Source organism: Odontesthes bonariensis, chromosome 8, assembly GCF_027942865.1.
Source record: "Odontesthes bonariensis isolate fOdoBon6 chromosome 8, fOdoBon6.hap1, whole genome shotgun sequence".
NCBI classification, from domain to species: Eukaryota; Metazoa; Chordata; class Actinopteri; order Atheriniformes; family Atherinopsidae; genus Odontesthes; species Odontesthes bonariensis.
In genome coordinates, this window is record NC_134513.1 from 28,161,243 (window position 1) to 28,187,455 (window position 26,213).

Genomic DNA, 26,213 nt, shown 5'->3' on the forward strand with positions numbered 1-26,213 from the left:
TACCTGAATCTGTGACACAATACTGCGTCCACAATGTTTTTATATCCTAATTTATTACCTGACACCTGTGGACAGACAGAAGATGGATAATATTGTAAAGGTTAAAGTATGTAAACAGTGATGCAGCAACTATAAAGGATGAGCAATGACCCTGATGTGATTCGAACACACAACCTTCTGATCTGGAGTCAGATCTGGAGCAAAATTACAACAAACAAACATAGCCCTTGTAACGTCACCGTGGGAATATATGACCAAGGACGATCCACACAACAATAACAACAAACGATGTCCGCATTATACACTACTTCAAAGGGAGACAAAATATGCTCATCATGTACACCAAAGCTACGGCAAGATCAAAGTACCACATGTATTAAAATCATCATCTACTGCACATAAATTGTCATTTAAATCCAGTTGTTTTAAAGCAGCCAAAGACACAGCTAGTGATGCATTGAACTTTAAGACAGCCTCTACATTACAGTCGTTTTTGATATAATAGTTTGACACACAACACGCCGAATGGAGACGGTACTTGCATGTACCGGACAGCTTTGTAAAGTTATACCATCATAAAACACACATTTTGACTTGTTGACGTTATTTACTTACCTCAGTAATTAATCAGATGATGAATGATGATGAACGGTGCAGCAGCAGCCTGGCGACCCGGTTAACTATGGCCGTTTCTCAACTAATACTTTGTAATAAGAGATGTATAACAGACATACAACACATACATATATAACATTTGTAGAAAGGAAATACTGTTATGACTAGCAATACCGTGTAAAAAATTTCCGCGATCTCTGTTCCTAGCGGTATCTCTCCTCACTCTGGTCTGCCTCTTTCTGGCTAGCAACTGCCGTACTCTATTCTGATTGGCTAAGCAAACGAGTCTACCTGTAAATGCGCCAAAATATCCCCCAGAGGCCAAAGAGTGCAATGCATCCGTGGTGTAAGAACTTCCATTGAAAATGAATGAGAAAAGTTAAGAGAGTTAATCTTAAGTATCGGAGACTCCCGCCGCAGTTGACCCGGGTTCGATTCCCGGCCAATGCATACTCTGCACCTTGTATAATCAGCTTTCAAATGTACCTTGCTATCTCTACCTCTGTTCAGAATATGGGTGGCTTGTAGGTAAAACACAGTCTCAAGCTAATGCACTCTAGCAACTCTTCAACCAAGGAAGCATTTTTTGCTATGACTCTTCAGTTAAAGTGATGGTCTGTTTTCTCATGTGCATTCTAAGTTCCTCCTCTACAAAGCAAGTGGGGAAGATTAGATTCCACAGTGCCGTACGACACAAAAAACGGGCCTCCCTCAAACTCGATCCAAGACGGACGGACGGACGGACGGATGGACGGCCAGCACCTGCCAGATCACCAAATGGTTCAAGTCCGCGGACAAAAACATTTTGTCCGACAATAGACCATGAAATTTCTCTTTTTCCGTATCATTCGTGGATGCCCTTGTCATTTAATGACAAATAGCATTTGTCTTTGCTGCTCAAAATGTTATTAAGCACCGTGTTACACATCAAAGTATCAGAAAAACTTGATCATTCTTTTAGTTTTTAAAAGCCACAATGGTCCTAGAGCTGCTGGAAAGAGTTAAGCAAGCCCTTCTCTAAAGAGAAGTAGTAAATCTGCTGGCTGTAAAGTGTTATTTCAAATCAAGTGGTGCGCATAGGATGACTCCTTACAAACCAACGTCCTATTGAATTTGTGACAGGGCTCGATTAAATTGACATTCTTGTCATGTCATTGGAAAACAACAGCAGAAATGTCTTAGGTTTACGCTACTAACAGTGCCAAAACCTAGATCCCTCCTTCCCTGACCTGGAATCGAACCCTGGCCGCAGCGGTGAGAGCGCCGAATCCTAGTCACTAGACCATCAGGGACCCGAAAGCAGTGCACACGGTACAGGTTGCAAGACTGTGGTAAACTCTTCCTAACTGGCAAATTAATTGGCACAGTGCATTGTCCTGAAGTTGTGAACATTTTAGCCTTAGATGAAAGCAATTGTGCGCATCTGGAGAATGAATCCAAGCAAGCACAAGTTTCACGCTTTAGACTTCTCTCTTATTTCAGGGAGAAATAGAAAGATTCCTGAGTAAGAGTGAGTGTGTCATAGCCCTGCAAGAAAAACAGTTGATAGATGACTAAATAAGGGTCTGTCAGGGCATTGGTGGTATAGTGGAGAGAATAGCTGCTTGCCAAGCAGTTGACCCGGGTTTGATTCCCGGCCAATGCATTCTCTGCTCCTTGAATAATCAGCTTTCAAATGTACCTTGCTATCTCTACCTCTGCTCAGAATATGGGTGGCTTGTAGGGAAAACACAGTCTCAAGCTAATGCACTCTAGCAACTCTTTAACCAAGGAAGCATTTTTTGCTATGACTCTTCAGTTAAAGTGATGGTCTGTTTTCTCATGTGCATTCTAAGTTCCTCTACAAAGCAAGTGGGGAAGATTAGATTCCACAGTGCCGTACGACACAAAAAACAGGCCTCCCTCAAACTCGATCCAAGACGGATGGACGGCCAGCACCTGCCAGATCACCAAATGGTCCAAGTCCGCGGACAAAAACATTTTGTCCGACAATAGACCATGAAATTTCTCTTTTTCCGTATCATTCGTGGATGCCCATGTCATTTAATGACAAATAGCATTTGTCTTTGCTGCTCAAAATGTTATTAAGCACCATGTTACACATCAAAGTATCAGAAAAACTTGATCATTCTTTTAGTTTTTAAAAGCCACAATGGTCCTAGAGCTGCTGGAAAGAGTTAAGCGAGCCCTTCTCTAAAGAGAAGTAGTAAATCTGCTGGATGTAAAGTGTTATTTCAAATCAAGTGGTGCGCATAGGATGACTCCTTACAAACCAACGTCCTATTGAATTTGTGACAGGGCTCGATTAAATTGACATTCTAGTCATGTCATTGGAAAACAACAGCAGAAATGTCTTTGGTTTACGCTACTCACAGTGCCAAAACTTGGTTCCCTCATTCCCTGACCGGGAATCAAACCCGGGCCGCGGCGGTGAGAGCGCCGAATCCTAGCCACTAGACCATCAGGGACCCGAAAGCAGTGCACACGGTACAGGTTGCAAGACTGTGGTAAACTCATTCCTGACTGGCAAATTAATTGGCATAGTGCATTGTACTGAAGTTGTGAACATTTTAGCCTTAGATGAAAGCAATTGTGCGCATCTGGAGAATGAATCCAAGCAAGCACAAGTTTCACGCTTTAGACTTCTCTCTTATTTCAGGGAGAAATAGAAAGATTCCTGAGTAAGAGTGAGTGTGTCATAGCCCTGCAAGAAAAACAGTTGATAGATGACTAAATAAGGGTCTGTCAGGGCATTGGTGGTATAGTGGAGAGAATAGCTGCTTGCCAAGCAGTTGACCAGGGTTCGATTCCCGGCCAATGCATACTCTGCACCTTGTATAATCAGCTTTCAAATGTACCTTGCTACCTCTACCTCTGTTCAGACAATGGGTGGCTTGTAGGGAAAACACAGTCTCAAGCTAATGCACTCTAGCAACTCTTCAACCAAGGAAGCATTTTTTGCTATGACTCTTCAGTTAAAGTGATGGTCTGTTTTCTCATGTGCATTCTAAGTTCCTCCTCTACAAAGCAAGTGGGGAAGATTAGATTCCACAGTGCCGTACGACACAAAAAACGGGCCTCCCTCAAACTCGATCCAAGACGGACGGACGGATGGACGGCCAGCACCTGCCAGATCACCAAATGGTTCAAGTCCGCGGACAAAAACATTTTGTCCGACAATAGACCATGAAATTTCTCTTTTTCCGTATCATTCGTGGATGCCCTTGTCATTTAATGACAAATAGCATTTGTCTTTGCTGCTCAAAATGTTATTAAGCACCATGTTACACATCAAAGTATCAGAAAAACTTGATCATTCTTTTAGTTTTTAAAAGCCACAATGGTCCTAGAGCTGCTGGAAAGAGTTAAGCGAGCCCTTCTCTAAAGAGAAGTAGTAAATCTGCTGGCTGTAAAGTGTTATTTCAAATCAAGTGGTGCGCATAGGATGACTCCTTACAAACCAACGTCCTATTGAATTTGTGACAGGGCTCGATTAAATTGACATTCTTGTCATGTCATTGGAAAAAAACAGCAGAAATGTCTTTGGTTTACGCTACTAACAGTTCCAAAACCTGGTTCCCTCATTCCCTGACCGGGAATCGAACCCGGGCCGCGGCGGTGAGAGCGCCGAATCCTAGCCACTAAAACATCAGGGACCCGAAAGCAGTGCACACGGTACAGGTTGCAAGACTGTGGTAAACTCAATCCTAACTGGCAAATTAATTGGCACAGTGCATTGTACTGAAGTTGTGAACATTTTAGCCTTAGATGAAAGCAATTGTGCGCATCTGGAGAATGAATCCAAGCAAGCACAAGTTTCACGCTTTAGACTTCTCTCTTATTTCAGGGAGAAATAGAAAGATTCCTGAGTAAGAGTGAGTGTGTCATAGCCCTGCAAGAAAAACACTTGATAGATGACTAAATAAGGGTCTGTCAGGGCATTGGTGGTATAGTGGAGAGAATAGCTGCTTGCCAAGCAGTTGACCCGGGTTCGATTCCCGGCCAATGCATACTCTGCACCTTGTATAATCAGCTTTCAAATGTACCTTGCTATCTCTACCTCTGTTCAGAATATGGGTGGCTTGTAGGTAAAACACAGTCTCAAGCTTAATGCACTCTAGCAACTCTTCAACCAAGGAAGCATTTTTTGCTATGACTCTTCAGTTAAAGTGATGGTCTGTTTTCTCATGTGCATTCTAAGTTCCTCCTCTACAAAGCAAGTGGGGAAGATTAGATTCCACAGTGCCGTACGACACAAAAAACGGGCCTCCCTCAAACTCGATCCAAGACGGACGGACGGACGGACGGATGGACGGCCAGCACCTGCCAGATCACCAAATGGTTCAAGTCCGCGGACAAAAACATTTTGTCCGACAATAGACCATGAAATTTCTCTTTTTCCGTATCATTCGTGGATGCCCTTGTCATTTAATGACAAATAGCATTTGTCTTTGCTGCTCAAAATGTTATTAAGCACCGTGTTACACATCAAAGTATCAGAAAAACTTGATCATTCTTTTAGTTTTTAAAAGCCACAATGGTCCTAGAGCTGCTGGAAAGAGTTAAGCGAGCCCTTCTCTAAAGAGAAGTAGTAAATCTGCTGGCTGTAAAGTGTTATTTCAAATCAAGTGGTGCGCATAGGATGACTCCTTACAAACCAACGTCCTATTGAATTTGTGACAGGGCTCGATTAAATTGACATTCTTGTCATGTCATTGGAAAAAAACAGCAGAAATGTCTTTGGTTTACGCTACTAACAGTGCCAAAACCTGGTTCCCTCATTCCCTGACCGGGAATCGAACCCGGGCCGCGGCGGTGAGAGCGCCGAATTCTAGCCACTAAAACATCAGGGACCCGAAAGCAGTGCACACGGTACAGGTTGCAAGACTGTGGTAAACTCAATCCTAACTGGCAAATTAATTGGCACAGTGCATTGTACTGAAGTTGTGAACATTTTGGCCTTAGATGAAAGCAATTGTGCGCATCTGGAGAATGAATCCAAGCAAGCACAAGTTTCACGCTTTAGACTTCTCTCTTATTTCAGGGAGAAATAGAAAGATTCCTGAGTAAGAGTGAGTGTGTCATAGCCCTGCAAGAAAAACAGTTGATAGATGACTAAATAAGGGTCTGTCAGGGCATTGGTGGTATAGTGGAGAGAATAGCTGCTTGCCAAGCAGTTGACCCGGGTTCGATTCCCGGCCAATGCATACTCTGCACCTTGTATAATCAGCTTTCAAATGTACCTTGCTATCTCTACCTCTGTTCAGACAATGGGTGGCTTGTAGGGAAAACACAGTCTCAAGCTAATGCACTCTAGCAACTCTTCAACCAAGGAAGCATTTTTTGCTATGAATCTTCAGTTAAAGTGATGGTCTGTTTTCTCATGTGCATTCTGAGTTCCTCCTCTACAAAGCAAGTGGGGAAGATTAGATTCCACAGTGCCGTACGACACAAAAAACGGGCCTCCCTCAAACTCGATCCAAGACGGACGGACGGATGGACGGCCAGCACCTGCCAGATCACCAAATGGTTCAAGTCCGCGGACAAAAACATTTTGTCCGACAATAGACCATGAAATTTCTCTTTTTCCGTATCATTCGTGGATGCCCATGTCATTTAATGACAAATAGCATTTGTCTTTGCTGCTCAAAATGTTATTAAGCACCGTGTTACACATCAAAGTATCAGAAAAACTTGATCATTCTTTTAGTTTTTAAAAGCCACAATGGTCCTAGAGCTGCTGGAAAGAGTTAAGCGAGCCCTTCTCTAAAGAGAAGTAGTAAATCTGCTGGCTGTAAAGTGTTATTTCAAATCAAGTGGTGCGCATAGGATGACTCCTTACAAACCAACGTCCTATTGAATTTGTGACAGGGCTCGATTAAATTGACATTCTTGTCATGTCATTGGAAAAAAACAGCAGAAATGTCTTTGGTTTACGCTACTAACAGTGCCAAAACCTGGTTCCCTCATTCCCTGACCGGGAATCGAACCCGGGCCGCGGCGGTGAGAGCGCCGAATCCTAGCCACTAAAACATCAGGGACCCGAAAGCAGTGCACACGGTACAGGTTGCAAGACTGTGGTAAACTCAATCCTAACTGGCAAATTAATTGGCACAGTGCATTGTACTGAAGTTGTGAACATTTTAGCCTTAGATGAAAGCAATTGTGCGCATCTGGAGAATGAATCCAAGCAAGCACAAGTTTCATGCTTTAGACTTCTCTCTTATTTCAGGGAGAAATAGAAAGATTCCTGAGTAAGAGTGAGTGTGTCATAGCCCTGCAAGAAAAACAGTTGATAGATGACTAAATAAGGGTCTGTCAGGGCATTGGTGGTATAGTGGAGAGAATAGCTGCTTGCCAAGCAGTTGACCCGGGTTCGATTCCCGGCCAATGCATTGTCTGCTCCTTGTATAATCAGCTTTCAAATGTACCTTGCTATCTCTACCTCTGTTCAGACAATGGGTGGCTTGTAGGGAAAACACAGTCTCAAGCTAATGCACTCTAGCAACTCTTCAACCAAGGAAGCATTTTTTGCTATGAATCTTCAGTTAAAGTGATGGTCTGTTTTCTCATGTGCATTCTGAGTTCCTCCTCTACAAAGCAAGTGGGGAAGAGTAGATTCCACAGTGCCGTACGACACAAAAAACGGGCCTCCCTCAAACTCGATCCAAGACGGACGGACGGATGGACGGCCAGCACCTGCCAGATCACCAAATGGTTCAAGTCCGCGGACAAAAACATTTTGTCCGACAATAGACCATGAAATTTCTCTTTTTCCGTATCATTCGTGGATGCCCATATCATTTAATGACAAATAGCATTTGTCTTTGCTGCTCAAAATGTTATTAAGCACCGTGTTACACATCAAAGTATCAGAAAAACTTGATCATTCTTTTAGTTTTTAAAAGCCACAATGGTCCTAGAGCTGCTGGAAAGAGTTAAGCGAGCCCTTCTCTAAAGAGAAGTAGTAAATCTGCTGGCTGTAAAGTGTTATTTCAAATCAAGTGGTGCGCATAGGATGACTCCTTACAAACCAACGTCCTATTGAATTTGTGACAGGGCTCGATTAAATTGACATTCTTGTCATGTCATTGGAAAACAACAGCAGAAATGTCTTTGGTTTACGCTACTCACAGTGCCAAAACTTGGTTCCCTCATTCCCTGACCGGGAATCGAACCCGGGCCGCGGCTGTGAGAGCGCCGAATCCTAGCCACTAGACCATCAGGGACCCGAAAGCAGTGCACACGGTACAGGTTGCAAGACTGTGGTAAACTCATTCCTGACTGGCAAATTAATTGGCATAGTGCATTGTACTGAAGTTGTGAACATTTTAGCCTTAGATGAAAGCAATTGTGCGCATTTGGAGAATGAATCCAAGCAAGCACAAGTTTCACGCTTTAGACTTCTCTCTTATTTCAGGGAGAAATAGAAAGATTCCTGAGTAAGAGTGAGTGTGTCATAGCCCTGCAAGAAAAACAGTTGATAGATGACTAAATAAGTGTCTGTCAGGGCATTGGTGGTATAGTGGAGAGAATAGCTGCTTGCCAAGCAGTTGACCAGGGTTCGATTCCCGGCCAATGCATACTCTGCACCTTGTATAATCAGCTTTCAAATGTACCTTGCTACCTCTACCTCTGTTCAGACAATGGGTGGCTTGTAGGGAAAACACAGTCTCAAGCTAATGCACTCTAGCAACTCTTCAACCAAGGAAGCATTTTTTGCTATGACTCTTCAGTTAAAGTGATGGTCTGTTTTCTCATGTGCATTCTAAGTTCCTCCTCTACAAAGCAAGTGGGGAAGATTAGATTCCACAGTGCCGTACGACACAAAAAACGGGCCTCCCTCAAACTCGATCCAAGACGGACGGACGGATGGACGGCCAGCACCTGCCAGATCACCAAATGGTTCAAGTCCGCGGACAAAAACATTTTGTCCGACAATAGACCATGAAATTTCTCTTTTTCCGTATCATTCGTGGATGCCCATGTCATTTAATGACAAATAGCATTTGTCTTTGCTGCTCAAAATGTTATTAAGCACCGTGTTACACATCAAAGTATCAGAAAAACTTGATCATTCTTTTAGTTTTTAAAAGCCACAATGGTCCTAGAGCTGCTGGAAAGAGTTAAGCGAGCCCTTCTCTAAAGAGAAGTAGTAAATCTGCTGGCTGTAAAGTGTTATTTCAAATCAAGTGGTGCGCATAGGATGACTCCTTACAAACCAACGTCCTATTGAATTTGTGACAGGGCTCGATTAAATTGACATTCTTGTCATGTCATTGGAAAAAAACAGCAGAAATGTCTTTGGTTTACGCTACTAACAGTGCCAAAACCTGGTTCCCTCATTCCCTGACCGGGAATCGAACCCGGGCCGCGGCGGTGAGAGCGCCGAATCCTAGCCACTAGACCATCAGGGACCCGAAAGCAGTGCACACGGTACAGGTTGCAAGACTGTGGTAAACTCAATCCTAACTGGCAAATTAATTGGCACAGTGCATTGTACTGAAGTTGTGAACATTTTAGCCTTAGATGAAAGCAATTGTGCGCATCTGGAGAATGAATCCAAGCAAGCACAAGTTTCACGCTTTAGACTTCTCTCTTATTTCAGGGAGAAATAGAAAGATTCCTGAGTAAGAGTGAGTGTGTCATAGCCCTGCAAGAAAAACAGTTGATAGATGACTGAATAAGGGTCTGTCAGGGCATTGGTGGTATAGTGGAGAGAATAGCTGCTTGCCAAGCAGTTGACCCGGGTTCGATTCCCGGCCAATGCATTCTCTGCTCCTTGTATAATCAGCTTTCAAATGTACCTTGCTATCTCTACCTCTGCTCAGAATATGGGTGGCTTGTAGGGGAAACACAGTCTCCAGCTTAATGCACTCTAGCAACTCTTCAACCAAGGAAGCATTTCTTGCTATGACTCTTCAGTTAAAGTGATGGTCTGTTTTCTCATGTGCATTCTAAGTTCCTCTACAAAGCAAGTGGGGAAGATTAGATTCCACAGTGCCGTACGACACAAAAAACGGGCCTCCCTCAAACTCGATCCAAGACGGACGGACGGCCAGCACCTGCCAGATCACCAAATGGTCCAAATGGACAATAGACCATGAAATTTCTCTTTTTCCGTATCATTCGTGGATGCCCATGTCATTTAATGACAAATAGCATTTGTCTTTGCTGCTCAAAATGTTATTAAGCACCATGTTACACATCAAAGTATCAGAAAAACTTGATCATTCTTTTAGTTTTTAAAAGCCACAATGGTCCTAGAGCTGCTGGAAAGAGTTAAGCGAGCCCTTCTCTAAAGAGAAGTAGTAAATCTGCTGGCTGTAAAGTGTTATTTCAAATCAAGTGGTGCGCATAGGATGACTCCTTACAAACCAACGTCCTATTGAATTTGTGACAGGGCTCGATTAAATTGACATTCTAGTCATGTCATTGGAAAACAACAGCAGAAATGTCTTTGGTTTACGCTACTCACAGTGCCAAAACTTGGTTCCCTCATTCCCTGACCGGGAATCAAACCCGGGCCGCGGCGGTGAGAGCGCCGAATCCTAGCCACTAGACCATCAGGGACCTGAAAGCAGTGCACACGGTACAGGTTGCAAGACTGTGGTAAACTCATTCCTGACTGGCAAATTAATTGGCATAGTGCATTGTACTGAAGTTGTGAACATTTTAGCCTTAGATGAAAGCAATTGTGCGCATCTGGAGAATGAATCCAAGCAAGCACAAGTTTCACGCTTTAGACTTCTCTCTTATTTCAGGGAGAAATAGAAAGATTCCTGAGTAAGAGTGAGTGTGTCATAGCCCTGCAAGAAAAACAGTTGATAGATGACTAAATAAGGGTCTGTCAGGGCATTGGTGGTATAGTGGAGAGAATAGCTGCTTGCCAAGCAGTTGACCCGGGTTCGATTCCCGGCCAATGCATACTCTGCACCTTGTATAATCAGCTTTCAAATGTACCTTGCTATCTCTACCTCTGCTCAGAATATGGGTGGCTTGTAGGGAAAACACAGTCTCCAGCTTAATGCACTCTAGCAACTCTTCAACCAAGGAAGCATTTCTTGCTATGACTCTTCAGTTAAAGTGATGGTCTGTTTTCTCATGTGCATTCTAAGTTCCTCCTCTACAAAGCAAGTGGGGAAGATTAGATTCCACAGTGCCGTACGACACAAAAAACGGGCCTCCCTCAAACTCGATCCAAGACGGACGGACGGACGGACGGATGGACGGCCAGCACCTGCCAGATCACCAAATGGTCCAAGTCCGCGGACAAAAACATTTTGTCCGACAATAGACCATGAAATTTCTCTTTTTCCGTATCATTCGTGGATGCCCATGTCATTTAATGACAAATAGCATTTGTCTTTGCTGATCAAAATGTTATTAAGCACCGTGTTACACATCAAAGTATCAGAAAAACTTGATCATTCTTTTAGTTTTTAAAAGCCACAATGGTCCTAGAGCTGCTGGAAAGAGTTAAGCGAGCCCTTCTCTAAAGAGAAGTAGTAAATCTGCTGGCTGTAAAGTGTTATTTCAAATCAAGTGGTGCGCATAGGATGACTCCTTACAAACCAACGTCCTATTGAATTTTTGACAGGGCTCGATTAAATTGACATTCTTGTCATGTCATTGGAAAACAACAGCAGAAATGTCTTTGGTTTACGCTACTAACAGTGCCAAAACCTAGTTCCCTCATTCCCTGACCGGGAATCGAACCCGGGCCGCGGCGGTGAGAGCGCCGAATCCTAGCCACTAGACCATCAGGGACCCGAAAGCAGTGCACACGGTACAGGTTGCAAGACTGTGGTAAACTCAATCCTAACTGGCAAATTAATTGGCACAGTGCATTGTACTGAAGTTGTGAACATTTTAGCCTTAGATGAAAGCAATTGTGCGCATCTGGAGAATGAATCCAAGCAAGCACAAGTTTCACGCTTTAGACTTCTCTCTTATTTCAGGGAGAAATAGAAAGATTCCTGAGTAAGAGTGAGTGTGTCATAGCCCTGCAAGAAAAACAGTTGATAGATGACTAAATAAGTGTCTGTCAGGGCATTGGTGGTATAGTGGAGAGAATAGCTGCTTGCCAAGCAGTTGACCAGGGTTCGATTCCCGGCCAATGCATACTCTGCACCTTGTATAATCAGCTTTCAAATGTACCTTGCTACCTCTACCTCTGTTCAGACAATGGGTGGCTTGTAGGGAAAACACAGTCTCAAGCTAATGCACTCTAGCAACTCTTCAACCAAGGAAGCATTTCTTGCTATGACTCTTCAGTTAAAGTGATGGTCTGTTTTCTCATGTGCATTCTAAGTTCCTCTACAAAGCAAGTGGGGAAGATTAGATTCCACAGTGCCGTACGACACAAAAAACGGGCCTCCCTCAAACTCGATCCAAGACGGATGGACGGCCAGCACCTGCCAGATCACCAAATGGTCCAAATGGTCCAAATGGACAATAGACCATGAAATTTCTATTTTTCCGTATCATTCGTGGATGCCCATGTCATTTAATGACAAATAGCATTTGTCTTTGCTGCTCAAAATGTTATTAAGCACCATGTTACACATCAAAGTATCAGAAAAACTTGATCATTCTTTTAGTTTTTAAAAGCCACAATGGTCCTAGAGCTGCTGGAAAGAGTTAAGCGAGCCCTTCTCTAAAGAGAAGTAGTAAATCTGCTGGCTGTAAAGTGTTATTTCAAATCAAGTGGTGCGCATAGGATGACTCCTTACAAACCAACGTCCTATTGAATTTGTGACAGGGCTCGATTAAATTGACATTCTAGTCATGTCATTGGAAAACAACAGCAGAAATGTCTTTGGTTTACGCTACTCACAGTGCCAAAACTTGGTTCCCTCATTCCCTGACCGGGAATCAAACCCGGGCCGCGGCGGTGAGAGCGCCGAATCCTAGCCACTAGACCATCAGGGACCTGAAAGCAGTGCACACGGTACAGGTTGCAAGACTGTGGTAAACTCATTCCTGACTGGCAAATTAATTGGCATAGTGCATTGTACTGAAGTTGTGAACATTTTAGCCTTAGATGAAAGCAATTGTGCGCATCTGGAGAATGAATCCAAGCAAGCACAAGTTTCACGCTTTAGACTTCTCTCTTATTTCAGGGAGAAATAGAAAGATTCCTGAGTAAGAGTGAGTGTGTCATAGCCCTGCAAGAAAAACAGTTGATAGATGACTAAATAAGGGTCTGTCAGGGCATTGGTGGTATAGTGGAGAGAATAGCTGCTTGCCAAGCAGTTGACCCGGGTTCGATTCCCGGCCAATGCATACTCTGCACCTTGTATAATCAGCTTTCAAATGTACCTTGCTATCTCTACCTCTGCTCAGAATATGGGTGGCTTGTAGGGGAAACACAGTCTCCAGCTTAATGCACTCTAGCAACTCTTCAACCAAGGAAGCATTTCTTGCTATGACTCTTCAGTTAAAGTGATGGTCTGTTTTCTCATGTGCATTCTAAGTTCCTCCTCTACAAAGCAAGTGGGGAAGATTAGATTCCACAGTGCCGTACGACACAAAAAACGGGCCTCCCTCAAACTCGATCCAAGACGGACGGACGGATGGACGGCCAGCACCTGCCAGATCACCAAATGGTCCAAGTCCGCGGACAAAAACATTTTGTCCGACAATAGACCATGAAATTTCTCTTTTTCCGTATCATTCGTGGATGCCCATGTCATTTAATGACAAATAGCATTTGTCTTTGCTGATCAAAATGTTATTAAGCACCGTGTTACACATCAAAGTATCAGAAAAACTTGATCATTCTTTTAGTTTTTAAAAGCCACAATGGTCCTAGAGCTGCTGGAAAGAGTTAAGCGAGCCCTTCTCTAAAGAGAAGTAGTAAATCTGCTGGCTGTAAAGTGTTATTTCAAATCAAGTGGTGCGCATAGGATGACTCCTTACAAACCAACGTCCTATTGAATTTTTGACAGGGCTCGATTAAATTGACATTCTTGTCATGTCATTGGAAAACAACAGCAGAAATGTCTTTGGTTTACGCTACTAACAGTGCCAAAACCTAGTTCCCTCATTCCCTGACCGGGAATCGAACCCGGGCCGCGGCGGTGAGAGCGCCGAATCCTAGCCACTAGACCATCAGGGACCCGAAAGCAGTGCACACGGTACAGGTTGCAAGACTGTGGTAAACTCAATCCTAACTGGCAAATTAATTGGCACAGTGCATTGTACTGAAGTTGTGAACATTTTAGCCTTAGATGAAAGCAATTGTGCGCATCTGGAGAATGAATCCAAGCAAGCACAAGTTTCACGCTTTAGACTTCTCTCTTATTTCAGGGAGAAATAGAAAGATTCCTGAGTAAGAGTGAGTGTGTCATAGCCCTGCAAGAAAAACAGTTGATAGATGACTAAATAAGTGTCTGTCAGGGCATTGGTGGTATAGTGGAGAGAATAGCTGCTTGCCAAGCAGTTGACCAGGGTTCGATTCCCGGCCAATGCATACTCTGCACCTTGTATAATCAGCTTTCAAATGTACCTTGCTACCTCTACCTCTGTTCAGACAATGGGTGGCTTGTAGGGAAAACACAGTCTCAAGCTAATGCACTCTAGCAACTCTTCAACCAAGGAAGCATTTTTTGCTATGACTCTTCAGTTAAAGTGATGGTCTGTTTTCTCATGTGCATTCTAAGTTCCTCCTCTACAAAGCAAGTGGGGAAGATTAGATTCCACAGTGCCGTACGACACAAAAAACGGGCCTCCCTCAAACTCGATCCAAGACGGACGGACGGATGGACGGCCAGCACCTGCCAGATCACCAAATGGTTCAAGTCCGCGGACAAAAACATTTTGTCCGACAATAGACCATGAAATTTCTCTTTTTCCGTATCATTCGTGGATGCCCATGTCATTTAATGACAAATAGCATTTGTCTTTGCTGCTCAAAATGTTATTAAGCACCGTGTTACACATCAAAGTATCAGAAAAACTTGATCATTCTTTTAGTTTTTAAAAGCCACAATGGTCCTAGAGCTGCTGGAAAGAGTTAAGCGAGCCCTTCTCTAAAGAGAAGTAGTAAATCTGCTGGCTGTAAAGTGTTATTTCAAATCAAGTGGTGCGCATAGGATGACTCCTTACAAACCAACGTCCTATTGAATTTGTGACAGGGCTCGATTAAATTGACATTCTTGTCATGTCATTGGAAAAAAACAGCAGAAATGTCTTTGGTTTACGCTACTAACAGTGCCAAAACCTGGTTCCCTCATTCCCTGACCGGGAATCGAACCCGGGCCGCGGCGGTGAGAGCGCCGAATCCTAGCCACTAGACCATCAGGGACCCGAAAGCAGTGCACACGGTACAGGTTGCAAGACTGTGGTAAACTCAATCCTAACTGGCAAATTAATTGGCATAGTGCATTGTACTGAAGTTGTGAACATTTTAGCCTTAGATGAAAGCAATTGTGCGCATCTGGAGAATGAATCCAAGCAAGCACAAGTTTCACGCTTTAGACTTCTCTCTTATTTCAGGGAGAAATAGAAAGATTCCTGAGTAAGAGTGAGTGTGTCATAGCCCTGCAAGAAAAACAGTTGATAGATGACTGAATAAGGGTCTGTCAGGGCATTGGTGGTATAGTGGAGAGAATAGCTGCTTGCCAAGCAGTTGACCCGGGTTCGATTCCCGGCCAATGCATTCTCTGCTCCTTGTATAATCAGCTTTCAAATGTACCTTGCTATCTCTACCTCTGCTCAGAATATGGGTGGCTTGTAGGGGAAACACAGTCTCCAGCTTAATGCACTCTAGCAACTCTTCAACCAAGGAAGCATTTCTTGCTATGACTCTTCAGTTAAAGTGATGGTCTGTTTTCTCATGTGCATTCTAAGTTCCTCTACAAAGCAAGTGGGGAAGATTAGATTCCACAGTGCCGTACGACACAAAAAACGGGCCTCCCTCAAACTCGATCCAAGACGGATGGACGGCCAGCACCTGCCAGATCACCAAATGGTCCAAATGGACAATAGACCATGAAATTTCTCTTTTTCCGTATCATTCGTGGATGCCCATGTCATTTAATGACAAATAGCATTTGTCTTTGCTGCTCAAAATGTTATTAAGCACCATGTTACACATCAAAGTATCAGAAAAACTTGATCATTCTTTTAGTTTTTAAAAGCCACAATGGTCCTAGAGCTGCTGGAAAGAGTTAAGCGAGCCCTTCTCTAAAGAGAAGTAGTAAATCTGCTGGCTGTAAAGTGTTATTTCAAATCAAGTGGTGCGCATAGGATGACTCCTTACAAACCAACGTCCTATTGAATTTGTGACAGGGCTCGATTAAATTGACATTCTAGTCATGTCATTGGAAAACAACAGCAGAAATGTCTTTGGTTTACGCTACTCACAGTGCCAAAACTTGGTTCCCTCATTCCCTGACCGGGAATCAAACCCGGGCCGCGGCGGTGAGAGCGCCGAATCCTAGCCACTAGACCATCAGGGACCCGAAAGCAGTGCACACGGTACAGGTTGCAAGACTGTGGTAAACTCATTCCTGACTGGCAAATTAATTGGCATAGTGCATTGTACTGAAGTTGTGAACATTTTAGCCTTAGATGAAAGCAATTGTGCGCATCTGGAGAATGAATCCAAGCAAGCACAAGTTTCACGCTTTAGACTTCTCTCTTATTTCAGGGAGAAATAGAAAGATTCCTGAGTAAGAGTGAGTGTGTCATAGCCCTGCAAGAAAAACAGTTGATAGATGACTAAATAAGGGTCTGTCAGGGCATTGGTGGTATAGTGGAGAGAATAGCTGCTTGCCAAGCAGTTGACCCGGGTTCGATTCCCGGCCAATGCATACTCTGCACCTTGTATAATCAGCTTTCAAATGTACCTTGCTATCTCTACCTCTGCTCAGAATATGGGTGGCTTGTAGGGGAAACACAGTCTCCAGCTTAATGCACTCTAGCAACTCTTCAACCAAGGAAGCATTTCTTGCTATGACTCTTCAGTTAAAGTGATGGTCTGTTTTCTCATGTGCATTCTAAGTTCCTCCTCTACAAAGCAAGTGGGGAAGATTAGATTCCACAGTGCCGTACGACACAAAAAACGGGCCTCCCTCAAACTCGATCCAAGACGGACGGACGGATGGACGGCCAGCACCTGCCAGATCACCAAATGGTCCAAGTCCGCGGACAAAAACATTTTGTCCGACAATAGACCATGAAATTTCTCTTTTTCCGTATCATTCGTGGATGCCCATGTCATTTAATGACAAATAGCATTTGTCTTTGCTGATCAAAATGTTATTAAGCACCGTGTTACACATCAAAGTATCAGAAAAACTTGATCATTCTTTTAGTTTTTAAAAGCCACAATGGTCCTAGAGCTGCTGGAAAGAGTTAAGCGAGCCCTTCTCTAAAGAGAAGTAGTAAATCTGCTGGCTGTAAAGTGTTATTTCAAATCAAGTGGTGCGCATAGGATGACTCCTTACAAACCAACGTCCTATTGAATTTTTGACAGGGCTCGATTAAATTGACATTCTTGTCATGTCATTGGAAAACAACAGCAGAAATGTCTTTGGTTTACGCTACTAACAGTGCCAAAACCTAGTTCCCTCATTCCCTGACCGGGAATCGAACCCGGGCCGCGGCGGTGAGAGCGCCGAATCCTAGCCACTAGACCATCAGGGACCCGAAAGCAGTGCACACGGTACAGGTTGCAAGACTGTGGTAAACTCAATCCTAACTGGCAAATTAATTGGCACAGTGCATTGTACTGAAGTTGTGAACATTTTAGCCTTAGATGAAAGCAATTGTGCGCATCTGGAGAATGAATCCAAGCAAGCACAAGTTTCACGCTTTAGACTTCTCTCTTATTTCAGGGAGAAATAGAAAGATTCCTGAGTAAGAGTGAGTGTGTCATAGCCCTGCAAGAAAAACAGTTGATAGATGACTAAATAAGTGTCTGTCAGGGCATTGGTGGTATAGTGGAGAGAATAGCTGCTTGCCAAGCAGTTGACCAGGGTTCGATTCCCGGCCAATGCATACTCTGCACCTTGTATAATCAGCTTTCAAATGTACCTTGCTACCTCTACCTCTGTTCAGACAATGGGTGGCTTGTAGGGAAAACACAGTCTCAAGCTAATGCACTCTAGCAACTCTTCAACCAAGGAAGCATTTTTTGCTATGACTCTTCAGTTAAAGTGATGGTCTGTTTTCTCATGTGCATTCTAAGTTCCTCCTCTACAAAGCAAGTGGGGAAGATTAGATTCCACAGTGCCGTACGACACAAAAAACGGGCCTCCCTCAAACTCGATCCAAGACGGACGGACGGATGGACGGCCAGCACCTGCCAGATCACCAAATGGTTCAAGTCCGCGGACAAAAACATTTTGTCCGACAATAGACCATGAAATTTCTCTTTTTCCGTATCATTCGTGGATGCCCATGTCATTTAATGACAAATAGCATTTGTCTTTGCTGCTCAAAATGTTATTAAGCACCGTGTTACACATCAAAGTATCAGAAAAACTTGATCATTCTTTTAGTTTTTAAAAGCCACAATGGTCCTAGAGCTGCTGGAAAGAGTTAAGCGAGCCCTTCTCTAAAGAGAAGTAGTAAATCTGCTGGCTGTAAAGTGTTATTTCAAATCAAGTGGTGCGCATAGGATGACTCCTTACAAACCAACGTCCTATTGAATTTGTGACAGGGCTCGATTAAATTGACATTCTTGTCATGTCATTGGAAAAAAACAGCAGAAATGTCTTTGGTTTACGCTACTAACAGTGCCAAAACCTGGTTCCCTCATTCCCTGACCGGGAATCGAACCCAGGCCGCGGCGGTGAGAGCGCCGAATCCTAGCCACTAGACCATCAGGGACCCGAAAGCAGTGCACACGGTACAGGTTGCAAGACTGTGGTAAACTCAATCCTTACTGGCAAATTAATTGGCATAGTGCATTGTACTGAAGTTGTGAACATTTTAGCCTTAGATGAAAGCAATTGTGCGCATCTGGAGAATGAATCCAAGCAAGCACAAGTTTCACGCTTTAGACTTCTCTCTTATTTCAGGGAGAAATAGAAAGATTCCTGAGTAAGAGTGAGTGTGTCATAGCCCTGCAAGAAAAACAGTTGATAGATGACTGAATAAGGGTCTGTCAGGGCATTGGTGGTATAGTGGAGAGAATAGCTGCTTGCCAAGCAGTTGACCCGGGTTCGATTCCCGGCCAATGCATTCTCTGCTCCTTGTATAATCAGCTTTCAAATGTACCTTGCTATCTCTACCTCTGCTCAGAATATGGGTGGCTTGTAGGGGAAACACAGTCTCCAGCTTAATGCACTCTAGCAACTCTTCAACCAAGGAAGCATTTCTTGCTATGACTCTTCAGTTAAAGTGATGGTCTGTTTTCTCATGTGCATTCTAAGTTCCTCTACAAAGCAAGTGGGGAAGATTAGATTCCACAGTGCCGTACGACACAAAAAACGGGCCTCCCTCAAACTCGATCCAAGACGGATGGACGGATGGACGGCCAGCACCTGCCAGATCACCAAATGGTTCAAGTCCGCGGACAAAAACATTTTGTCCGACAATAGACCATGAAATTTCTCTTTTTCCGTATCATTCGTGGATGCCCATGTCATTTAATGACAAATAGCATTTGTCTTTGCTGCTCAAAATGTTATTAAGCACCGTGTTACACATCAAAGTATCAGAAAAACTTGATCATTCTTTTAGTTTTTAAAAGCCACAATGGTCCTAGAGCTGCTGGAAAGAGTTAAGCGAGCCCTTCTCTAAAGAGAAGTAGTAAATCTGCTGGCTGTAAAGTGTTATTTCAAATCAAGTGGTGCGCATAGGATGACTCCTTACAAACCAACGTCCTATTGAATTTGTGACAGGGCTCGATTAAATTGACATTCTTGTCATGTCATTGGAAAAAAACAGCAGAAATGTCTTTGGTTTACGCTACTAACAGTGCCAAAACCTGGTTCCCTCATTCCCTGACCGGGAATCGAACCCGGGCCGCGGCGGTGAGAGCGCCGAATCCTAGCCACTAAAACATCAGGGACCCGAAAGCAGTGCACACGGTACAGGTTGCAAGACTGTGGTAAACTCAATCCTAACTGGCAAATTAATTGGCACAGTGCATTGTACTGAAGTTGTGAACATTTTAGCCTTAGATGAAAGCAATTGTGCGCATCTGGAGAATGAATCCAAGCAAGCACAAGTTTCATGCTTTAGACTTCTCTCTTATTTCAGGGAGAAATAGAAAGATTCCTGAGTAAGAGTGAGTGTGTCATAGCCCTGCAAGAAAAACAGTTGATAGATGACTAAATAAGGGTCTGTCAGGGCATTGGTGGTATAGTGGAGAGAATAGCTGCTTGCCAAGCAGTTGACCCGGGTTCGATTCCCGGCCAATGCATTGTCTGCTCCTTGTATAATCAGCTTTCAAATGTACCTTGCTATCTCTACCTCTGTTCAGACAATGGGTGGCTTGTAGGGAAAACACAGTCTCAAGCTAATGCACTCTAGCAACTCTTCAACCAAGGAAGCATTTTTTGCTATGAATCTTCAGTTAAAGTGATGGTCTGTTTTCTCATGTGCATTCTGAGTTCCTCCTCTACAAAGCAAGTGGGGAAGAGTAGATTCCACAGTGCCGTACGACACAAAAAACGGGCCTCCCTCAAACTCGATCCAAGACGGACGGACGGATGGACGGCCAGCACCTGCCAGATCACCAAATGGTTCAAGTCCGCGGACAAAAACATTTTGTCCGACAATAGACCATGAAATTTCTCTTTTTCCGTATCATTCGTGGATGCCCATATCATTTAATGACAAATAGCATTTGTCTTTGCTGCTCAAAATGTTATTAAGCACCGTGTTACACATCAAAGTATCAGAAAAACTTGATCATTCTTTTAGTTTTTAAAAGCCACAATGGTCCTAGAGCTGCTGGAAAGAGTTAAGCGAGCCCTTCTCTAAAGAGAAGTAGTAAATCTGCTGGCTGTAAAGTGTTATTTCAAATCAAGTGGTGCGCATAGGATGACTCCTTACAAACCAACGTCCTATTGAATTTGTGACAGGGCTCGATTAAATTGACATTCTAGTCATGTCATTGGAAAACAACAGCAGAAATGTCTTTGGTTTACGCTACTCACAGTGCCAAAACTTGGTTCCCTCATTCCCTGACCGGGAATCGAACCCGGGCCGCGGCTGTGAGAGCGCCGAATCCTAGCCACTAGACCATCAGGGACCCGAAAGCAGTGCACACGGTACAGGTTGCAAGACTGTGGTAAACTCATTCCTGACTGGCAAATTAATTGGCATAGTGCATTGTACTGAAGTTGTGAACATTTTAGCCTTAGATGAAAGCAATTGTGCGCATCTGGAGAATGAATCCAAGCAAGCACAAGTTTCACGCTTTAGACTTCTCTCTTATTTCAGGGAGAAATAGAAAGATTCCTGAGTAAGAGTGAGTGTGTCATAGCCCTGCAAGAAAAACAGTTGATAGATGACTAAATAAGTGTCTGTCAGGGCATTGGTGGTATAGTGGAGAGAATAGCTGCTTGCCAAGCAGTTGACCAGGGTTCGATTCCCGGCCAATGCATACTCTGCACCTTGTATAATCAGCTTTCAAATGTACCTTGCTACCTCTACCTCTGTTCAGACAATGGGTGGCTTGTAGGGAAAACACAGTCTCAAGCTAATGCACTCTAGCAACTCTTCAACCAAGGAAGCATTTTTTGCTATGACTCTTCAGTTAAAGTGATGGTCTGTTTTCTCATGTGCATTCTAAGTTCCTCCTCTACAAAGCAAGTGGGGAAGATTAGATTCCACAGTGCCGTACGACACAAAAAACGGGCCTCCCTCAAACTCGATCCAAGACGGACGGACGGATGGACGGCCAGCACCTGCCAGATCACCAAATGGTTCAAGTCCGCGGACAAAAACATTTTGTCCGACAATAGACCATGAAATTTCTCTTTTTCCGTATCATTCGTGGATGCCCATGTCATTTAATGACAAATAGCATTTGTCTTTGCTGCTCAAAATGTTATTAAGCACCGTGTTACACATCAAAGTATCAGAAAAACTTGATCATTCTTTTAGTTTTTAAAAGCCACAATGGTCCTAGAGCTGCTGGAAAGAGTTAAGCGAGCCCTTCTCTAAAGAGAAGTAGTAAATCTGCTGGCTGTAAAGTGTTATTTCAAATCAAGTGGTGCGCATAGGATGACTCCTTACAAACCAACGTCCTATTGAATTTGTGACAGGGCTCGATTAAATTGACATTCTTGTCATGTCATTGGAAAAAAACAGCAGAAATGTCTTTGGTTTACGCTACTAACAGTGCCAAAACCTGGTTCCCTCATTCCCTGACCGGGAATCGAACCCGGGCCGCGGCGGTGAGAGCGCCGAATCCTAGCCACTAGACCATCAGGGACCCGAAAGCAGTGCACACGGTACAGGTTGCAAGACTGTGGTAAACTCAATCCTAACTGGCAAATTAATTGGCATAGTGCATTGTACTGAAGTTGTGAACATTTTAGCCTTAGATGAAAGCAATTGTGCGCATCTGGAGAATGAATCCAAGCAAGCACAAGTTTCACGCTTTAGACTTCTCTCTTATTTCAGGGAGAAATAGAAAGATTCCTGAGTAAGAGTGAGTGTGTCATAGCCCTGCAAGAAAAACAGTTGATAGATGACTGAATAAGGGTCTGTCAGGGCATTGGTGGTATAGTGGAGAGAATAGCTGCTTGCCAAGCAGTTGACCCGGGTTCGATTCCCGGCCAATGCATTCTCTGCTCCTTGTATAATCAGCTTTCAAATGTACCTTGCTATCTCTACCTCTGCTCAGAATATGGGTGGCTTGTAGGGGAAACACAGTCTCCAGCTTAATGCACTCTAGCAACTCTTCAACCAAGGAAGCATTTCTTGCTATGACTCTTCAGTTAAAGTGATGGTCTGTTTTCTCATGTGCATTCTAAGTTCCTCTACAAAGCAAGTGGGGAAGATTAGATTCCACAGTGCCGTACGACACAAAAAACGGGCCTCCCTCAAACTCGATCCAAGACGGATGGACGGCCAGCACCTGCCAGATCACCAAATGGTCCAAATGGACAATAGACCATGAAATTTCTCTTTTTCCGTATCATTCGTGGATGCCCATGTCATTTAATGACAAATAGCATTTGTCTTTGCTGCTCAAAATGTTATTAAGCACCATGTTACACATCAAAGTATCAGAAAAACTTGATCATTCTTTTAGTTTTTAAAAGCCACAATGGTCCTAGAGCTGCTGGAAAGAGTTAAGCGAGCCCTTCTCTAAAGAGAAGTAGTAAATCTGCTGGCTGTAAAGTGTTATTTCAAATCAAGTGGTGCGCATAGGATGACTCCTTACAAACCAACGTCCTATTGAATTTGTGACAGGGCTCGATTAAATTGACATTCTAGTCATGTCATTGGAAAACAACAGCAGAAATGTCTTTGGTTTACGCTACTCACAGTGCCAAAACTTGGTTCCCTCATTCCCTGACCGGGAATCAAACCCGGGCCGCGGCGGTGAGAGCGCCGAATCCTAGCCACTAGACCATCAGGGACCTGAAAGCAGTGCACACGGTACAGGTTGCAAGACTGTGGTAAACTCATTCCTGACTGGCAAATTAATTGGCATAGTGCATTGTACTGAAGTTGTGAACATTTTAGCCTTAGATGAAAGCAATTGTGCGCATCTGGAGAATGAATCCAAGCAAGCACAAGTTTCACGCTTTAGACTTCTCTCTTATTTCAGGGAGAAATAGAAAGATTCCTGAGTAAGAGTGAGTGTGTCATAGCCCTGCAAGAAAAACAGTTGATAGATGACTAAATAAGGGTCTGTCAGGGCATTGGTGGTATAGTGGAGAGAATAGCTGCTTGCCAAGCAGTTGACCCGGGTTCGATTCCCGGCCAATGCATACTCTGCACCTTGTATAATCAGCTTTCAAATGTACCTTGCTATCTCTACCTCTGCTCAGAATATGGGTGGCTTGTAGGGGAAACACAGTCTCCAGCTTAATGCACTCTAGCAACTCTTCAACCAAGGAAGCATTTCTTGCTATGACTCTTCAGTTAAAGTGATGGTCTGTTTTCTCATGTGCATTCTAAGTTCCTCCTCTACAAAGCAAGTGGGGAAGATTAGATTCCACAGTGCCGTACGACACAAAAAACGGGCCTCCCTCAAACTCGATCCAAGACGGACGGACGGATGGACGGCCAGCACCTGCCAGATCACCAAATGGTCCAAGTCCGCGGACAAAAACATTTTGTCCGACAATAGACCATGAAATTTCTCTTTTTCCGTATCATTCGTGGATGCCCATGTCATTTAATGACAAATAGCATTTGTCTTTGCTGATCAAAATGTTATTAAGCACCGTGTTACACATCAAAGTATCAGAAAAACTTGATCATTCTTTTAGTTTTTAAAAGCCACAATGGTCCTAGAGCTGCTGGAAAGAGTTAAGCGAGCCCTTCTCTAAAGAGAAGTAGTAAATCTGCTGGCTGTAAAGTGTTATTTCAAATCAAGTGGTGCGCATAGGATGACTCCTTACAAACCAACGTCCTATTGAATTTTTGACAGGGCTCGATTAAATTGACATTCTTGTCATGTCATTGGAAAACAACAGCAGAAATGTCTTTGGTTTACGCTACTAACAGTGCCAAAACCTAGTTCCCTCATTCCCTGACCGGGAATCGAACCCGGGCTGCGGCGGTGAGAGCGCCGAATCCTAGCCACTAGACCATCAGGGACCCGAAAGCAGTGCACACGGTACAGGTTGCAAGACTGTGGTAAACTCAATCCTAACTGGCAAATTAATTGGCACAGTGCATTGTACTGAAGTTGTGAACATTTTAGCCTTAGATGAAAGCAATTGTGCGCATCTGGAGAATGAATCCAAGCAAGCACAAGTTTCACGCTTTAGACTTCTCTCTTATTTCAGGGAGAAATAGAAAGATTCCTGAGTAAGAGTGAGTGTGTCATAGCCCTGCAAGAAAAACAGTTGATAGATGACTAAATAAGTGTCTGTCAGGGCATTGGTGGTATAGTGGAGAGAATAGCTGCTTGCCAAGCAGTTGACCAGGGTTCGATTCCCGGCCAATGCATACTCTGCACCTTGTATAATCAGCTTTCAAATGTACCTTGCTACCTCTACCTCTGTTCAGACAATGGGTGGCTTGTAGGGAAAACACAGTCTCAAGCTAATGCACTCTAGCAACTCTTCAACCAAGGAAGCATTTTTTGCTATGACTCTTCAGTTAAAGTGATGGTCTGTTTTCTCATGTGCATTCTAAGTTCCTCCTCTACAAAGCAAGTGGGGAAGATTAGATTCCACAGTGCCGTACGACACAAAAAACGGGCCTCCCTCAAACTCGATCCAAGACGGACGGACGGCCAGCACCTGCCAGATCACCAAATGGTCCAAATGGTCCAAATGGACAATAGACCATGAAATTTCTCTTTTTCCGTATCATTCGTGGATGCCCATGTCATTTAATGACAAATAGCATTTGTCTTTGCTGCTCAAAATGTTATTAAGCACCATGTTACACATCAAAGTATCAGAAAAACTTGATCATTCTTTTAGTTTTTAAAAGCCACAATGGTCCTAGAGCTGCTGGAAAGAGTTAAGCGAGCCCTTCTCTAAAGAGAAGTAGTAAATCTGCTGGCTGTAAAGTGTTATTTCAAATCAAGTGGTGCGCATAGGATGACTCCTTACAAACCAACGTCCTATTGAATTTGTGACAGGGCTCGATTAAATTGACATTCTAGTCATGTCATTGGAAAACAACAGCAGAAATGTCTTTGGTTTACGCTACTCACAGTGCCAAAACTTGGTTCCCTCATTCCCTGACCGGGAATCAAACCCGGGCCGCGGCGGTGAGAGCGCCGAATCCTAGCCACTAGACCATCAGGGACCTGAAAGCAGTGCACACGGTACAGGTTGCAAGACTGTGGTAAACTCATTCCTGACTGGCAAATTAATTGGCATAGTGCATTGTACTGAAGTTGTGAACATTTTAGCCTTAGATGAAAGCAATTGTGCGCATCTGGAGAATGAATCCAAGCAAGCACAAGTTTCACGCTTTAGACTTCTCTCTTATTTCAGGGAGAAATAGAAAGATTCCTGAGTAAGAGTGAGTGTGTCATAGCCCTGCAAGAAAAACAGTTGATAGATGACTAAATAAGGGTCTGTCAGGGCATTGGTGGTATAGTGGAGAGAATAGCTGCTTGCCAAGCAGTTGACCCGGGTTCGATTCCCGGCCAATGCATACTCTGCACCTTGTATAATCAGCTTTCAAATGTACCTTGCTATCTCTACCTCTGCTCAGAATATGGGTGGCTTGTAGGGGAAACACAGTCTCCAGCTTAATGCACTCTAGCAACTCTTCAACCAAGGAAGCATTTCTTGCTATGACTCTTCAGTTAAAGTGATGGTCTGTTTTCTCATGTGCATTCTAAGTTCCTCCTCTACAAAGCAAGTGGGGAAGATTAGATTCCACAGTGCCGTACGACACAAAAAACGGGCCTCCCTCAAACTCGATCCAAGACGGACGGACGGATGGACGGCCAGCACCTGCCAGATCACCAAATGGTC

The 26,213-nt window shown here is 43.7% G+C and overlaps 30 non-coding genes across 30 annotated transcripts; 13 read left to right on the forward strand and 17 right to left on the reverse strand.

Annotated features, from left to right (window-relative positions):
- Nucleotides 1-3,011: 3,011 nt before the first annotated feature.
- trnae-cuc (transfer RNA glutamic acid (anticodon CUC)) lies at nt 3,012-3,083 on the reverse strand. The gene has a single exon. It is a non-coding gene; the product is annotated as a tRNA-Glu (tRNA).
- Nucleotides 3,084-4,553: 1,470 nt separating this feature from the next.
- On the forward strand, nt 4,554-4,625 carry trnag-gcc (transfer RNA glycine (anticodon GCC)). Its single transcript has one exon. It is a non-coding gene; the product is annotated as a tRNA-Gly (tRNA).
- A 771-nt stretch (nt 4,626-5,396) lies between these two features.
- Nucleotides 5,397-5,468, reverse strand: trnae-cuc (transfer RNA glutamic acid (anticodon CUC)). The gene has a single exon. It is a non-coding gene; the product is annotated as a tRNA-Glu (tRNA).
- A 282-nt stretch (nt 5,469-5,750) lies between these two features.
- On the forward strand, nt 5,751-5,822 carry trnag-gcc (transfer RNA glycine (anticodon GCC)). Its single transcript has one exon. It is a non-coding gene; the product is annotated as a tRNA-Gly (tRNA).
- A 1,116-nt stretch (nt 5,823-6,938) lies between these two features.
- On the forward strand, nt 6,939-7,010 carry trnag-gcc (transfer RNA glycine (anticodon GCC)). Its single transcript has one exon. It is a non-coding gene; the product is annotated as a tRNA-Gly (tRNA).
- A 762-nt stretch (nt 7,011-7,772) lies between these two features.
- On the reverse strand, nt 7,773-7,844 carry trnae-cuc (transfer RNA glutamic acid (anticodon CUC)). Its single transcript has one exon. It is a non-coding gene; the product is annotated as a tRNA-Glu (tRNA).
- Nucleotides 7,845-8,960: 1,116 nt separating this feature from the next.
- trnae-cuc (transfer RNA glutamic acid (anticodon CUC)) lies at nt 8,961-9,032 on the reverse strand. The gene has a single exon. It is a non-coding gene; the product is annotated as a tRNA-Glu (tRNA).
- A 282-nt stretch (nt 9,033-9,314) lies between these two features.
- Nucleotides 9,315-9,386, forward strand: trnag-gcc (transfer RNA glycine (anticodon GCC)). Its single transcript has one exon. It is a non-coding gene; the product is annotated as a tRNA-Gly (tRNA).
- Nucleotides 9,387-10,116: 730 nt separating this feature from the next.
- On the reverse strand, nt 10,117-10,188 carry trnae-cuc (transfer RNA glutamic acid (anticodon CUC)). The gene has a single exon. It is a non-coding gene; the product is annotated as a tRNA-Glu (tRNA).
- A 282-nt stretch (nt 10,189-10,470) lies between these two features.
- Nucleotides 10,471-10,542, forward strand: trnag-gcc (transfer RNA glycine (anticodon GCC)). Its single transcript has one exon. It is a non-coding gene; the product is annotated as a tRNA-Gly (tRNA).
- Nucleotides 10,543-11,313: 771 nt separating this feature from the next.
- On the reverse strand, nt 11,314-11,385 carry trnae-cuc (transfer RNA glutamic acid (anticodon CUC)). Its single transcript has one exon. It is a non-coding gene; the product is annotated as a tRNA-Glu (tRNA).
- Nucleotides 11,386-12,477: 1,092 nt separating this feature from the next.
- trnae-cuc (transfer RNA glutamic acid (anticodon CUC)) lies at nt 12,478-12,549 on the reverse strand. The gene has a single exon. It is a non-coding gene; the product is annotated as a tRNA-Glu (tRNA).
- A 282-nt stretch (nt 12,550-12,831) lies between these two features.
- On the forward strand, nt 12,832-12,903 carry trnag-gcc (transfer RNA glycine (anticodon GCC)). Its single transcript has one exon. It is a non-coding gene; the product is annotated as a tRNA-Gly (tRNA).
- Nucleotides 12,904-13,666: 763 nt separating this feature from the next.
- On the reverse strand, nt 13,667-13,738 carry trnae-cuc (transfer RNA glutamic acid (anticodon CUC)). The gene has a single exon. It is a non-coding gene; the product is annotated as a tRNA-Glu (tRNA).
- A 1,116-nt stretch (nt 13,739-14,854) lies between these two features.
- Nucleotides 14,855-14,926, reverse strand: trnae-cuc (transfer RNA glutamic acid (anticodon CUC)). The gene has a single exon. It is a non-coding gene; the product is annotated as a tRNA-Glu (tRNA).
- Nucleotides 14,927-15,208: 282 nt separating this feature from the next.
- trnag-gcc (transfer RNA glycine (anticodon GCC)) lies at nt 15,209-15,280 on the forward strand. The gene has a single exon. It is a non-coding gene; the product is annotated as a tRNA-Gly (tRNA).
- Nucleotides 15,281-16,010: 730 nt separating this feature from the next.
- trnae-cuc (transfer RNA glutamic acid (anticodon CUC)) lies at nt 16,011-16,082 on the reverse strand. Its single transcript has one exon. It is a non-coding gene; the product is annotated as a tRNA-Glu (tRNA).
- A 282-nt stretch (nt 16,083-16,364) lies between these two features.
- trnag-gcc (transfer RNA glycine (anticodon GCC)) lies at nt 16,365-16,436 on the forward strand. The gene has a single exon. It is a non-coding gene; the product is annotated as a tRNA-Gly (tRNA).
- Nucleotides 16,437-17,199: 763 nt separating this feature from the next.
- trnae-cuc (transfer RNA glutamic acid (anticodon CUC)) lies at nt 17,200-17,271 on the reverse strand. Its single transcript has one exon. It is a non-coding gene; the product is annotated as a tRNA-Glu (tRNA).
- Nucleotides 17,272-18,387: 1,116 nt separating this feature from the next.
- On the reverse strand, nt 18,388-18,459 carry trnae-cuc (transfer RNA glutamic acid (anticodon CUC)). The gene has a single exon. It is a non-coding gene; the product is annotated as a tRNA-Glu (tRNA).
- A 282-nt stretch (nt 18,460-18,741) lies between these two features.
- On the forward strand, nt 18,742-18,813 carry trnag-gcc (transfer RNA glycine (anticodon GCC)). Its single transcript has one exon. It is a non-coding gene; the product is annotated as a tRNA-Gly (tRNA).
- Nucleotides 18,814-19,927: 1,114 nt separating this feature from the next.
- Nucleotides 19,928-19,999, forward strand: trnag-gcc (transfer RNA glycine (anticodon GCC)). The gene has a single exon. It is a non-coding gene; the product is annotated as a tRNA-Gly (tRNA).
- Nucleotides 20,000-20,761: 762 nt separating this feature from the next.
- On the reverse strand, nt 20,762-20,833 carry trnae-cuc (transfer RNA glutamic acid (anticodon CUC)). Its single transcript has one exon. It is a non-coding gene; the product is annotated as a tRNA-Glu (tRNA).
- A 1,116-nt stretch (nt 20,834-21,949) lies between these two features.
- Nucleotides 21,950-22,021, reverse strand: trnae-cuc (transfer RNA glutamic acid (anticodon CUC)). The gene has a single exon. It is a non-coding gene; the product is annotated as a tRNA-Glu (tRNA).
- A 282-nt stretch (nt 22,022-22,303) lies between these two features.
- trnag-gcc (transfer RNA glycine (anticodon GCC)) lies at nt 22,304-22,375 on the forward strand. Its single transcript has one exon. It is a non-coding gene; the product is annotated as a tRNA-Gly (tRNA).
- Nucleotides 22,376-23,105: 730 nt separating this feature from the next.
- Nucleotides 23,106-23,177, reverse strand: trnae-cuc (transfer RNA glutamic acid (anticodon CUC)). The gene has a single exon. It is a non-coding gene; the product is annotated as a tRNA-Glu (tRNA).
- Nucleotides 23,178-23,459: 282 nt separating this feature from the next.
- On the forward strand, nt 23,460-23,531 carry trnag-gcc (transfer RNA glycine (anticodon GCC)). The gene has a single exon. It is a non-coding gene; the product is annotated as a tRNA-Gly (tRNA).
- A 763-nt stretch (nt 23,532-24,294) lies between these two features.
- trnae-cuc (transfer RNA glutamic acid (anticodon CUC)) lies at nt 24,295-24,366 on the reverse strand. The gene has a single exon. It is a non-coding gene; the product is annotated as a tRNA-Glu (tRNA).
- Nucleotides 24,367-25,461: 1,095 nt separating this feature from the next.
- trnae-cuc (transfer RNA glutamic acid (anticodon CUC)) lies at nt 25,462-25,533 on the reverse strand. The gene has a single exon. It is a non-coding gene; the product is annotated as a tRNA-Glu (tRNA).
- Nucleotides 25,534-25,815: 282 nt separating this feature from the next.
- Nucleotides 25,816-25,887, forward strand: trnag-gcc (transfer RNA glycine (anticodon GCC)). Its single transcript has one exon. It is a non-coding gene; the product is annotated as a tRNA-Gly (tRNA).
- Nucleotides 25,888-26,213: the final 326 nt, after the last annotated feature.